The following is a 12,015-nucleotide window of genomic DNA, read 5'->3' as shown; positions in this document are numbered from 1 at the left end:
TTGTCAGAATCGCACCAAACTGAGACTAGGATAAGCATCAGCTATGACACATGCCTTTTGTATAGATTATAGATTTTACTTGTTTGGCTTAGAGCAGAGTAACTTGAGTGTTTCAGTGCATATTTAGTTGAGCTGAAGTTATTCAAACTGCTGGAATATGGCTTTCAGTCAGACTGGATCTGAGTTTGGTACAGATTGATCTTGAAAATGGCCATGGCCTTCCTAGTCATGCCAGGTTAAGCAGGCCATGGATGCTGGCTCAGAAGCTATTCAGCGGTGGTTGTCAGTCTGGAGAAAGAACTAAACCTCCTGCCAAACTCCAGCATTGTGGCTGTACATTCTTCCTGGTTAGAGAAGACCCTATCTTCTGTCATAGGAGTTGCTGCCAGCCCTAGTGCTCTCTCTCCTATAAAACGAGGGAAAATACCAGATCCTGGACCAGACTCCAGCTGATTGGACTTAAAAAAAACCAAGCCTTGGAAATTGGTGGGAGCAGGTGGATGAAGGGCAGGACCGATTTCACCTGTTTTCCTCTCTGTCAATGATCTGCTGCTGGATTGGGAGGATCTCCACCTTTGGTTTTTAGACTCTTGCTATGAAAGGGGCCTCTTGTAACAAATAGTGGTCCCCTTTCCTGCTCTCTCTGTCCGGCCTTTGAAATGGAGCAAATGTGAGTTCAAGAAGCAATTTCATGGGCCAACATCTGTGAAGGCTATTTTCATCTTGATTGGATCTGAAGCATTTTAGATCCTGCATGGCTTAAAAGCTAGAGATGGGCCTTACCTATAGAATTTGGTTAGGGGTTTGGATTAGAAGCTGCACTCCACTCACATTTGGAGGTGTTTGGATTTGGTATTCTGGTTCAGTAACATTACAGGGTTGAGGTCCAAGATGTGAAATTTGGATCTGGATCTGTTCGAGTGCTGACCCATCTCTGTTGAAAATCAATCATTTAAATATATCCTGTAAACTTGATTAGCATGGAAACATAACTGCAGAACATTACTTTTTTAATGCAAAGATTTATTTCAAAGTGAGTGCTTGTAGTTCCCTGGGAGGAGTCAGCAGGTTTAGAGTCATTTTAGGCCACCCCTGATCATCGTTTTGAGTTTAGACTGTTAGAATTGTATTTAAACTAACCTCTGCAGGTTTCTGGTAAGCAAACTGATGAAGGAACAATATGTCTATGTTCTACTTTAATATGTCTGTCATAAAATTATATGTTTGAATGTTAAGCATTAATCTGTGGTAATTTTTTCCTATTGGGATAGGTGGTTGTGCATTTGTGATGGGTTGGAATGACCTGTAAATAATATATACACAGATTTGCATATATGAGACCGATCTATTATAGATATGGATATTAATGGGGGCGTGCATTTGGTTTACAAGAGCTACTGTACTGAATATGGCTCACACTTGAAATATTTACTAGGAATAGCACATTTTGATGTGGCTATTTATAGGTATGTTCTTGTGTGACAAAGACCGATTTTAATGAATGTTTTATTTCCTATCTATTGGTATTAAGCAAATAAACAAATATACATATTTTTCTACAGATAAATAAGCTATTCCCCAATGATCAGTGCATGAGTGTCTTGAAATAGATGTTAACTATATAATTTATAATGGGGAATGTTGATTCTGAGTCTTGATGTTGTTTGTTACAATGAGGTACTGTATACTATAAAATGCAGTCTACGTCTCTTGTAGCTAAACTGCAACTTTCCTGTTTTCTAATGTACAAACTATTCTATTTGTATTCAAAAGTGAGCTATAACATATTGAGTTTTATTTTATGCCCATTTTATTTATTTCTTCTGTCTTAAGTAAACAGCATGGGGGACATTTATATTTTTAAAACAGCTTTAGAACTGACCGTGTAATACTTGCAGATATTTTCATGTAAAGTAGCTCAATTGTTTTAAGGCTTAGTTATGCTGGGGGGGACCATGCTAGAGAATGAGCGATTTTCTTTTTTTTAATTTGAAGAGAAACCCCACAAGGGTAGATTTGTGCCTTTCGGGAGGCATCATGTGTGATGACATTGTCCAGCGTACCGAAGCCTTAGTCCGGCAAAGCATTAAGCGTGTGCTTAAATGCAAGCATGCAAGCAGGCCCATTGACTTACCTGGTTTATTTTAAGTATCCTGATTTATTTTGTTTTTTTTCTTATATTTAAAGGATTGTGTGCTATTTCCTCCCCTCTCCCCCAACCTGTGCCCAATAAATAAAATCTGCCCTATGTGAAACCAGTGACAAGTTTATTTCATATAAGCGTCCCAACTTTGATCAGACTATGCAGAAAGCTGAAAAGGATTCAGATCACTTTCTTATACCATACACAACACACTCTACTCTCTCCAGTGGCATTTTAAGTTGTTTCCCCCCAATGCACTGCAACTAGCACTCCTGGGAGAATTCTGCACCAAAAACCTAAAAATTCTGTGCACAGTATTTTAAAGTTATGCCTATTTTATTTGTCAAAATAACACAATATAATCACACCAGTTTTAATTATTTTGGTATCTCAAAATACCTGTCAACAAGTCTATCTGTAACAATACAGTCAGCAAAAAAGTCTCAGGAAATGTTTTTTAACAAATAGATTCCATACTAGGCATATTAATGCAGAACTTTGAGTAATAATTCATTTAAACTATAACACAGAAACATATTTCCTACACCCCTCCGAAGCAGTGCAAAGGCTTGGGGGAGTAAGGGGTAATGGAGGAGCTGAGGGACAGGGAAATAATTGCTGGGAAGGACCCTGGGAGTGAACCTGGAGGGTTGTTGGGTATGGGTGGGAGAAGTATGGAATAGGTTTGTTTTTTCTGGTGGCGGGGGGGAAAGAATTCTTAGGGGGTTGGGGAACCTCCCACATGCAGATCGTGGGTGACCCTAGTCTCTTCCAACCAGTCAGGAATATCTGCCCTGTCCCCATATGTCCCTGCACCCTCAGTCAGCCACCCCTCCTCCCCCCATTCCCATGTGTCCTTGAACCCCTTCTCCCTGCCCCATGCAGCCCATGGACCCCTTCCCATCTGTCCTCATGTGTCCCTGCACCCCCCACTCAGCCACCCCAGCCCTGTCCCCATGTGGCCCTTTTACTGCCCCCCCAGTGTCCCTGCACCTCCACTCCCATTCAGAACTTGCCCCTGTATTTCCCCGCCAGTGGCCCTTCTGAACCCCAGTCTGTGACCTCACCCCCACATATCCCATGTGTCCGCTCCTGTCCTCATATCCCATGCCTCCTCACCTGGTGCCCACAGGCAGGATGCTGTGAGGAACGTAGCTTCTCCTCCCTATCGGCTGCTACAGTGGAACTGGCTGCCCTCTTTTCTGGTGCCACAGCAGCTCCTGGTGGGCAAAAGGTGTAACTGCAGTGCTATTCCAGCAGAATGTATTTTCTGCAGAGAAAAAAAAATCTGTGGAGGGACATGAATTCTGTGCCTGACACGGGTGAAAATAACTTAAAGGACTTGCTGGTACTCCAGAGTCCTGCAGAGGGGAAGGGGCCTCAACCGGAAGAGGCGTGGCCTCTAGCAGAAGAGATGGGGCCTTTTAATCCCAGGGCTTTTAAATCAGGATTTAAAGGGCTCAGGGATTCAGGTGAAGCTAGGAGCTGGGCCCTTTAAATCACGCCCCCCGAGCTACCAGCTGCAGAGGCGGCTGGGAGCCCTGAGGTTTGAGCAAGGGTGAAAGTAATTTACATTTCTTACCCATATGATCCAATCGCAAGCAACCCAGCTCTCCTACGTACTTCAGGGATCCCTCCCATTGCACGACATAGATAGAGAAAATAAAGCTACTATTACTACTACCAGCACTGCCTGTAATAAAACTTTACTATTGGAATAAGCCTGAAAAAGTGAAAACTCAGTGTCACATTTTTCTCCGTGTCTTCCCTCCTCCTCCAGCCAGGCTGCCGACACTAGGCTTCACGCTTTCTCCCTGCCTGGCACTGAGCAGCAGCTGCAGAGGCTTCCCTCTAGCTTCCAGCAGGGAGACTGGCTGAGGGAGGGAGAAGCCTGCCTCCTGTATAAAAACAGTTTAAACTCAGGTGTTCCCTGTGTTTCAGTAACGTTTCAAAGAGGATCTGCAAGCAGTTGGGACATCACAACCATGATCCTCTGCTGGGGAGGGAATGGGATAGATTTGAATTTGGAAATGGTTCCAGATTTTGATTGTGTTTTTTGTATATAGGAGATTCCCCTCATCCCGGGAGCAGAAAAGAACTGCCCCTGCCATGGTCACACACCCTCCTCCCCTCCCCACCAACAACAACTGGGAGTGAAATTAACAAGGATGCCAGAAACGGCTTCTAACCCCGGGGGCTGAACTGCGCAGGGAACAGCTGAGTTTAAACTGTTATTATGCAGGCAGCAGCAGCAGGCATCTCAGCCAGTGTCCCTACTGTAAGCTAGAGCCTAGAGGAGAACCCCTGTGGGGGGAGAGGGAGGAATGCAGAGCCTTGTCTGCAGCCTGGCTGGAGGAGGGGGAGGGAGGAGACGAGAAACCAATGTGACAGTGAGTTTTCCCCTTCCACCTGCTTTTATTAGCTCTGGATTTAAGCGGTGCAGCCAAATGCTTGTATTTGTTGTGTATATTAGTATTGGAGACAAGATCCCCTCATCCCGGGGGTAGACAAGGACTGCCCCTGCCATGGTCAAACACACTCTCCCCACTCCCCCCAGCTACTGTGAGTGAAATTAACAAGGATGCCAGAAACCACTCCTAACCCCGAGGGCTGAACCACTCAGGGAACAGCTGAGTTTAAACTATTCTTATGCAGGGGGCAGGCTTCTCCCTCCCTCAAGCAGTCTCCTTTTCTTACCGGTCCTCCGTACCAGCCTGTACCCGCTTACTTTCACCTCTGGTCCCTGAGCAGTGACACAGAATTCCCCCAGGCGTAACCTGTCGACAATCTGAATAATGACACAAAAATCAGATAAGTGTATGGATTAACAAAGGACAAGAAAGGTGAAAAATAACAGCTTTGTCACCCAGAGGCTCCTATTCAAACATACTTTTTCATATGAATTCTCCTTTGAGCTTCAAGTATGCACTGGTCATTAGTCCAGTGTTTCCCAAATTGTCTTGGTTCAGTGACCACTTGCTTAGGAAAAATGCAGACTGAAGCCACATGCAAATTTTCTGTACATTTATTATAGGCCTTAGACAACACTTATTTCCAGATTGTAGTAAAAGAACTGCCTAAAATGTTCAATTAGGCCAGCCTTCGTCAACATCTCAGGGATCTCAGTAAATCACAGGAGATGCGCAGTGAAGCAGCCATTCTTAGAATCATAGAATATCAGGGTTGGAAGAGCCGTCAGGAGATCATCTAGTCCAACCCCCTGCTCTAAGGCTTTTGGGTTACTCAAACTACATGAAACAAATATGTCATAAGTGATGTTGTGATATAGTGGGTGACTGAATTATGTTCATGGGCTTGCCTTTTTAACTTGCCTAATTAGCTTGCAGTTTCTGCTAATTCAGCTCTGGGTTATGATTGAACAAAGCTCATGCTGCTTTCCTTTGACAAAATTTAAACTGAGAAAAATACAGAATATTGTGAGCAGCTCTCAGAGAAAACAAACCAACCTTCCCACCCCAGTGCATTAATGAGAATGGAAGATGTATGCAGTATGTTGGGAATAAAGGGCTAGATAATAAGACTGAAAATATAAAGTCACGCTCACTATATAAATCCAGGGTACACCCAGAGCTTGAATACTGCATGGCGATCTATTAGCCCCATCTAAAAAAAGAGCTATTGAAATTGGAAAAGTTACAGAAAAGGGCAACAAAACAGCTTCCATATAAGGAACGATTAATAAGACTAGACCATTTCAGTTTGGAAAAGAGACTAAGGAGGGATATGATTCAGGTCTATAAAATCATGACTAGTATGGAGAAAGTAAATAAGGACGTGTTAGTTACCTCTTCACATAACACAAGTCCTCAGGATCACCACATGAAATTAATAGGCAGCAGGTTTAAAACAAACAAAAAGTAGTAGTTCTTTACACAGCACACAGTCAGCCTGTGGAACTCTTTCCCAGAGGATGTTGTGAAGGCCAAGACTATAACAGGGTTAAAAAAGAACTAGGTAAGTTCATGGCGGAGAGGTCCATTAATGGCTATTAGCCAGGATGGGCAGAGATGGAGTCTCTAGCCTTTGTTTGCTAGAAGCTGGGAATGGCGCACTTGAGGATTATTTGTTCATTCCCTCCTAAGCACCTGGCATTGGTCATTGGCAGCAAACAGGATACTGGCCTAGCTGAACCACTGGCATAGGTGCCAACTTCTCCTGGCGCCGGTGGGTGCTTGCCCCCCCACCCCCTGCCCTGCCTGACTCCACCTCTGCCAACCCCCTCCCACCCAATCGCCACACTCCCATCCAACCTTTTCCCCAAAGTCCCAACCCCACTCCGCCGCCCGCCCCATTGGACACCTTCCCCAAGCCCCACCCCAGCGCCCCGCCTCCTCCCCCAAGCATGCCATGTTCCCACTCCTCCCCAAGCTTGTTATGCCATGAAACAGCTGTTTCACGGCAGCAAGTGCTGGGTGGAGAAGCGGGGATAAAGCGCACTCAGGAGCGGAGGTGAAGTGAGGTGAACTGTGGTGGGATGCTTGGCTGCCAGTGGGTGCAGAGCACCCACGGAATCGGCGGCTATGATCACTGGTCTTGGGTTGCCAGGCCTCTGGTTTTTGATGGGACTGTGCCATTAAATGTCTAGTCAGCAGCGCAGCGGGGCTAAGGCAGGCTCCCTGCCTGCCCTGGCTCCATGCAGCGCCTGGAAGTGGCTGTCTTTTCTCTCTGACTCCTAGGCAGAGGCATGGCCAGTGGGGGTCCGTGCACTGGCCCTGTCCTGTGCACTGGATCTGCAGCTCTCATTGGCTGGGAATTACAGCCAATGAGAGCTGCAGGGGTGGCACCTGCAGATGGGGGTAGCACACAGAGATGGCTGGTTGTGCCTCCACTTAGGAGATGGCACCAAATGCCAGCTACTTCCAGGAGCCCCCTGAGATAAGCACCATCCAGAGCCCATGCTCCAAACTCCCTCTTGCAACTCCACACCTGGTCCCAGCCCTGAGCCCCCTCCTGCACTCAAACTCCCTCCCAGAGTCCACACCCGGCACCAGTCCTCCAGCACCAACCCCCGTCCAAGGCCTGAGCCTTCTCTCACACCCAAAGTCCCTCCCAGAGCCCATACACTCTCCTACACTTCAAACCGAACATCCATAGCCAAAGCCCTCACTCCCCCCCCAACCCCCTGCCCCAGCCTGGAACCCCCGCCATACCCTGAACCATTCATTTCTGGTCCCACGCTGGAGCCCTCACTCCTTCCTGTACCCCAACCCCTGCCCAGCCTGGTGAAAATCAGCAAGGGTGGGGGAGTGTTAGTGATGGAGGGAGGGGGAATGGTGTGAGAGGAGTCTCAGAAAAGGGGTGGGGCATGAGCGGGGAAGCGGAGGAGGTTAGTTTTCTGCAACTGGAAAGTTGGCCACCCTACACTGGTCTGACTCAGTACTGCCATTCTTATGTTCCTGGATGTGTGCAAAAGAGGCGGGGGTAGGGGGGGTGGGTCTGGTAGGTATGTGTAATGGCAGGACTGGGCTTAGAGGTGGGCCATCCGGGCAACCACATGGGATGTCATAGTCTGGGCAGATGGTGCCATGTGGCAGCGCAGACATGCACGCTGCTGGTGTAGTCACCTGGCATTGGCCACTCTTGGAAGACAGGATACTGGGCTAGATGGACCGTTGGTCTGACCCAGGGGTTCTCAAACTTCATTGCACTGTGACCCTCTTCTGACAACAAACACTACTACATGACCCCAGGCGAGGGGAACCAAAGCCTGTGCTGGCCTGAGAGAGCCCTGCCCCCGCCCCCGCTCTGGGGTGGGGTGGGGAGTGGGGCAAAGGCAAAGCCTGAGTCCCACTGCTGTGTGTGTGTGTGTGTGTGTAAAAGATAATGCCCAAGGGCTTCAGCCCCGGGGGTGGGAAGGTTGTAACCTGAGCCCTGCCACCCAGGGATGAAGCCCTTGGGCTTTGGGCCCAGGCAGTGGGGCTCAGGCTTCAGTCTCAGGCACCAGCAAGTCTGCCAGCCCTGATGACCCCATATCTCACTTTGCAGTCCCATGCCACAGTTTGCGAACCAAAATGGCCGTTCTTATGTATACACAGCGACTATTTGGTGCTGGCAGGGGAGTGTCACGTGTGAGGGAGGTGTGCCCAGACTTCTTTGCGCTTCCTCCTGGTGGAAACAGGGGGGTGAATGGTGATGCACAGCTTTTGCTTGCCCCCCTCAACAGCCTTCTGTGCCCCCCAGGAACAGGGCCATCCTTAAACCTGGTGAGCCCACAGTGGCCTGGGGCAATTGGGTGGCACGCATGGCGGCCAGGAGTAGTAGGGGCTGAGACTGTGCCTGGGGGTGGGGGTGGGGGGTGGAGGGGGGACTGGGTACCAAAATACAAGTTTTCCATAAGGCTAGCCTATGTAAAGGCAGAGGGCTCAGCAGGGCGAGTTGGAGGTGAGGCGTTTAGTGGGGTGGCTGGCAGCTTCAGTGACAAAGTCATCTTGTGCCTTATCAGCTCCACCCCTCTCCCAGGCCAGGGTCCACAGTCACCACAAACACTGGATAAACTGCACAAGGTCACCCTTTTCTGGGGAGCCACTCAAATTGCAGCCAGCTGGTAGGCTCTCCTGCAGCCTGTGGCCAGCCTTTTAGCCACTGACCTCTGCTGCCAGACTTTTCAACTTAGCTATGCACCTGCTGTGCCTGGCAGCAACTTCTGAAGGACAGGAAGTACATAGGGAAAGCCTGGGCTGCAGCAGCTGTGGAGGTTGTTGTTTGGTCCCTCAGTTCCTTGTGACTAGAGGCTTTGCAACAGCTTGGAATTGGCCATTGTATGCATGGGTTAAGTTTCCCCACTCAGCTGGGCATGGCCCTACCCCATGCTCCTTCCCACTCCTGCTCTTTCCACATGACCCCAGGTCAGGCTGCTCCTCTTTCCTGAAGTGGGCTGGGGCTGGGGTTAAGGCAGGCTGGCCAGTGACGGGGCCTGGGGTGGGTTGGTTAGGGTGGAGGCTCCTCCGGCTGCAGGGGGGAGCTCAGGGCTCTGGCAGGGCAGGAGGGTGGAGTGGGGGGGCCGCAAGCAGAAGGGATGGGGCTGGGGGGGGGCTAGCCTTCCCCAACAGGTGGTTTATGCCCCATTCATAGTCTTATGCATGTGTCTTTTTTTTTGGGTGAGAGTTGCTCCTCTGGGATGATCTGGAACTTCCCCTCTCAAGTAATTTGAACAGTGCAAGCTAACGGCTAGCAGAGAGCCAGGCACCTGTGTGCCACCGCTGAGAGTACAGCAACCATCTGCATAGCCACAGCCCAGGGCTATAGACTACTACCATGCTGACTTGGTTGGTGTGTGTTATTTATCATAAGGGCTCAAAGCAGCCAGGACAGGAAGCATTTTGGTTCCTGGCTTGCTGAAGAGCATGTGACTACTGTTTGCTAGAAATTGACACCCCCCCCCCGCCCCCGAGAGATTTTTTTGACATGCCACTTCCAACCAGTTGTACCACAGCATGGGAACCCTATCACTACATGCAGTATTGCTGTCAGTTTGGGCAAGTACATAAATGAACATTCAATTTCAGGAATATGCCAGGGAATTGTGTTCTAATTATTGTCAGCATGCACATGTTGCAGCCTCTACACTGAGGTACCACTATTATTTCTGCCTTTTTGTGCGATAAGATACCACCTAACCTTCTCTCTCTGGAAAAGCTTTTAATCACTAGGACCAGCTACTGCCCATTCTCACCATAATACTACAACTTGGCTAAAGTAGACATCAATTTACAGTCATCTCATTCTGTGTAATCCAACTGAGGCTTGATAATCTGATTCAGAGAAAAGCTACTCTTGGCTCTAAACACTGGGATTTCCTAAATCTTTTGGTGTATATTTTTTATTCCACACCTTTGCTGCTTTATGTTCTGGACATTGGATGCAATTCTTTTCTCAGTGGACAATAAAGTGGGCTATACAAAATGCAAGCTATAAAACAAGTCTGCAAGTGTAACCCACACACCTTCTGGATGTGATGTTCTGTCCCATCTAATAGCTCCAAGACCACTTAGTGAGAGAGATAAAATATGTCTGCTCCACAGCCTTAGCTAAGAGCCAGCTGGCTTTTAGTTCCTGCAGTAGAGGCTTATGCACTAAGCTCCAGCGGTCCCCGGTTTGATCCCACCCACCGACAACCAGGAGTCTGTCGGTGTTACAATGCCAAATGGGTGCATGGTACAAAAGTTTACCACTTACTCCACCAACAGAGTAGCAAAGGCCACAGGAGATAGCATATAGTGTTTCAGTTGTATATTGCAATGGCTTGTCTTTCTACATCCTCACTGCACAATCACATACACTATTATGGTAACACAGCCACCTCTGGGATGGAGAATAGTGAGGAGCCATTAACAGCACTCCGGAAAACAGTGTAGCTGGCAACTAGAAATCAGGACAAACTGATTCTCTTTCCAAGAAGTGCTATTTAGCAGAGCTGACTAAACTTCATTTTTAAGTTATCTGAAAGAGCCACAGAGAGTGAACTGCATGGTGCTCAGTTCATCTGTCTCAGCAGATGAAAGCACTTAGCTGACTTGGTTGGAAATCAAAATATAGGTTCTACAGAACTGAGCTGTAGCACATATAAAACAAATGGACCAGCCATCCCTTCAGTAAAAATATATCTATTTTAATATTCCTGGACAATGGAGCACCAGACGTGCCAAGGTCTACACTGCAAGGTTCATTCTGATCTCACCTTCCCTGCTGTTACTGCACTGATTTACGCCAATGTGAGAGGTGAATCAGGCCCCGCATGATGGAGGTGGACTGCTATGTGAAGTGTGTGTGTGTGTAGGCTACAGGCCATTCTGCCACAATGCTAACCCAATCTGGCTCTATGCCACCAGTGAAAGTCCTTAGGGAGCCTGATGAGTCCACAGTCCACTGGAAAACAACGTGATCTATCAAGTGGACAATTTATTGCCATTTCCAAGATCATTGCCCTTTTTGACCAGCAGAGCTTGATCATCTGTGTTAGCTCTGGCTGACCTGATTTCTTCTCCCCTGTCCACCCCTCCCCCGCAACTCGATGCTACAGAGGGAATGTTTTTTTAAAAGATGATCCTTAAGAGTCATCATTTTCCCTCTTTGTCCCTTGATTTTTCAGGATAGGGTTTAAAGACCTCTCTCTTTTTTCAGGCTTCTCCCTGTAGTAGCTTATGCTAGGTATTTGATGGGAGAATCTGTGTTTATATTGGTCAATTGTATTTCTTTAGAATATTTTTTTTAGTCTCACTTCTACTATGTTAAAAGAACATTAAGGTTGCAAAGTCAAACACGCAAAATGCTAAAATGGAGAATGCCCAGGCACTTTAATTCAGCCCCCCTGTGTGTATGCATCATCATACGCTGTTCTTTCCATTGGACTCATTCCGTGCACAGGGATAGATGGTGCTCACTGAATAGGTACCTAGTGAATAATTTCTTTTTGTCCTCATCATTCAACGTGTGTCCTTATTCTTTACTTTCGACACATCATTCAAACAAAATTATTTATTTCCTCACAAGTAAAATCCCCGATCTGAATCATGTAAGTGCTAGAGCTTCTTAGCAAAATGGCTGCATGATCTTATTAGCATCCATATTTTCCTTTGCTCTTGTTCTTGGAACAGTTTTAGCTGAAACTTCAAAATTTTTCAAGCAGAGGCAGACATCCAGCATGACAATTTAAACCCAAATGGTTGAAGTTTGGTAAAGTTATAAAAATGGAAAACAGGGTCTTATATTGGAACGTTTGGGTAACCTTAACTATAGGCATTGCTTATAATATCCAGTCAGTGACTCTGATATAGAGCACCTTCCAAACATTCAAAATACAAAATAAACATTCTTCTGCTGCCAAAAATACCCACTGCCACAAGGATTATGAT

The sequence above is a fragment of the Chelonoidis abingdonii genome, chromosome 5, assembly GCF_003597395.2.
Source record: "Chelonoidis abingdonii isolate Lonesome George chromosome 5, CheloAbing_2.0, whole genome shotgun sequence".
In the NCBI taxonomy this organism is placed as follows: domain Eukaryota; kingdom Metazoa; phylum Chordata; order Testudines; family Testudinidae; genus Chelonoidis; species Chelonoidis abingdonii.
The sequence above is the reverse complement of the archived record's forward strand: the minus strand, read 5'-3'. Positions refer to the sequence as shown.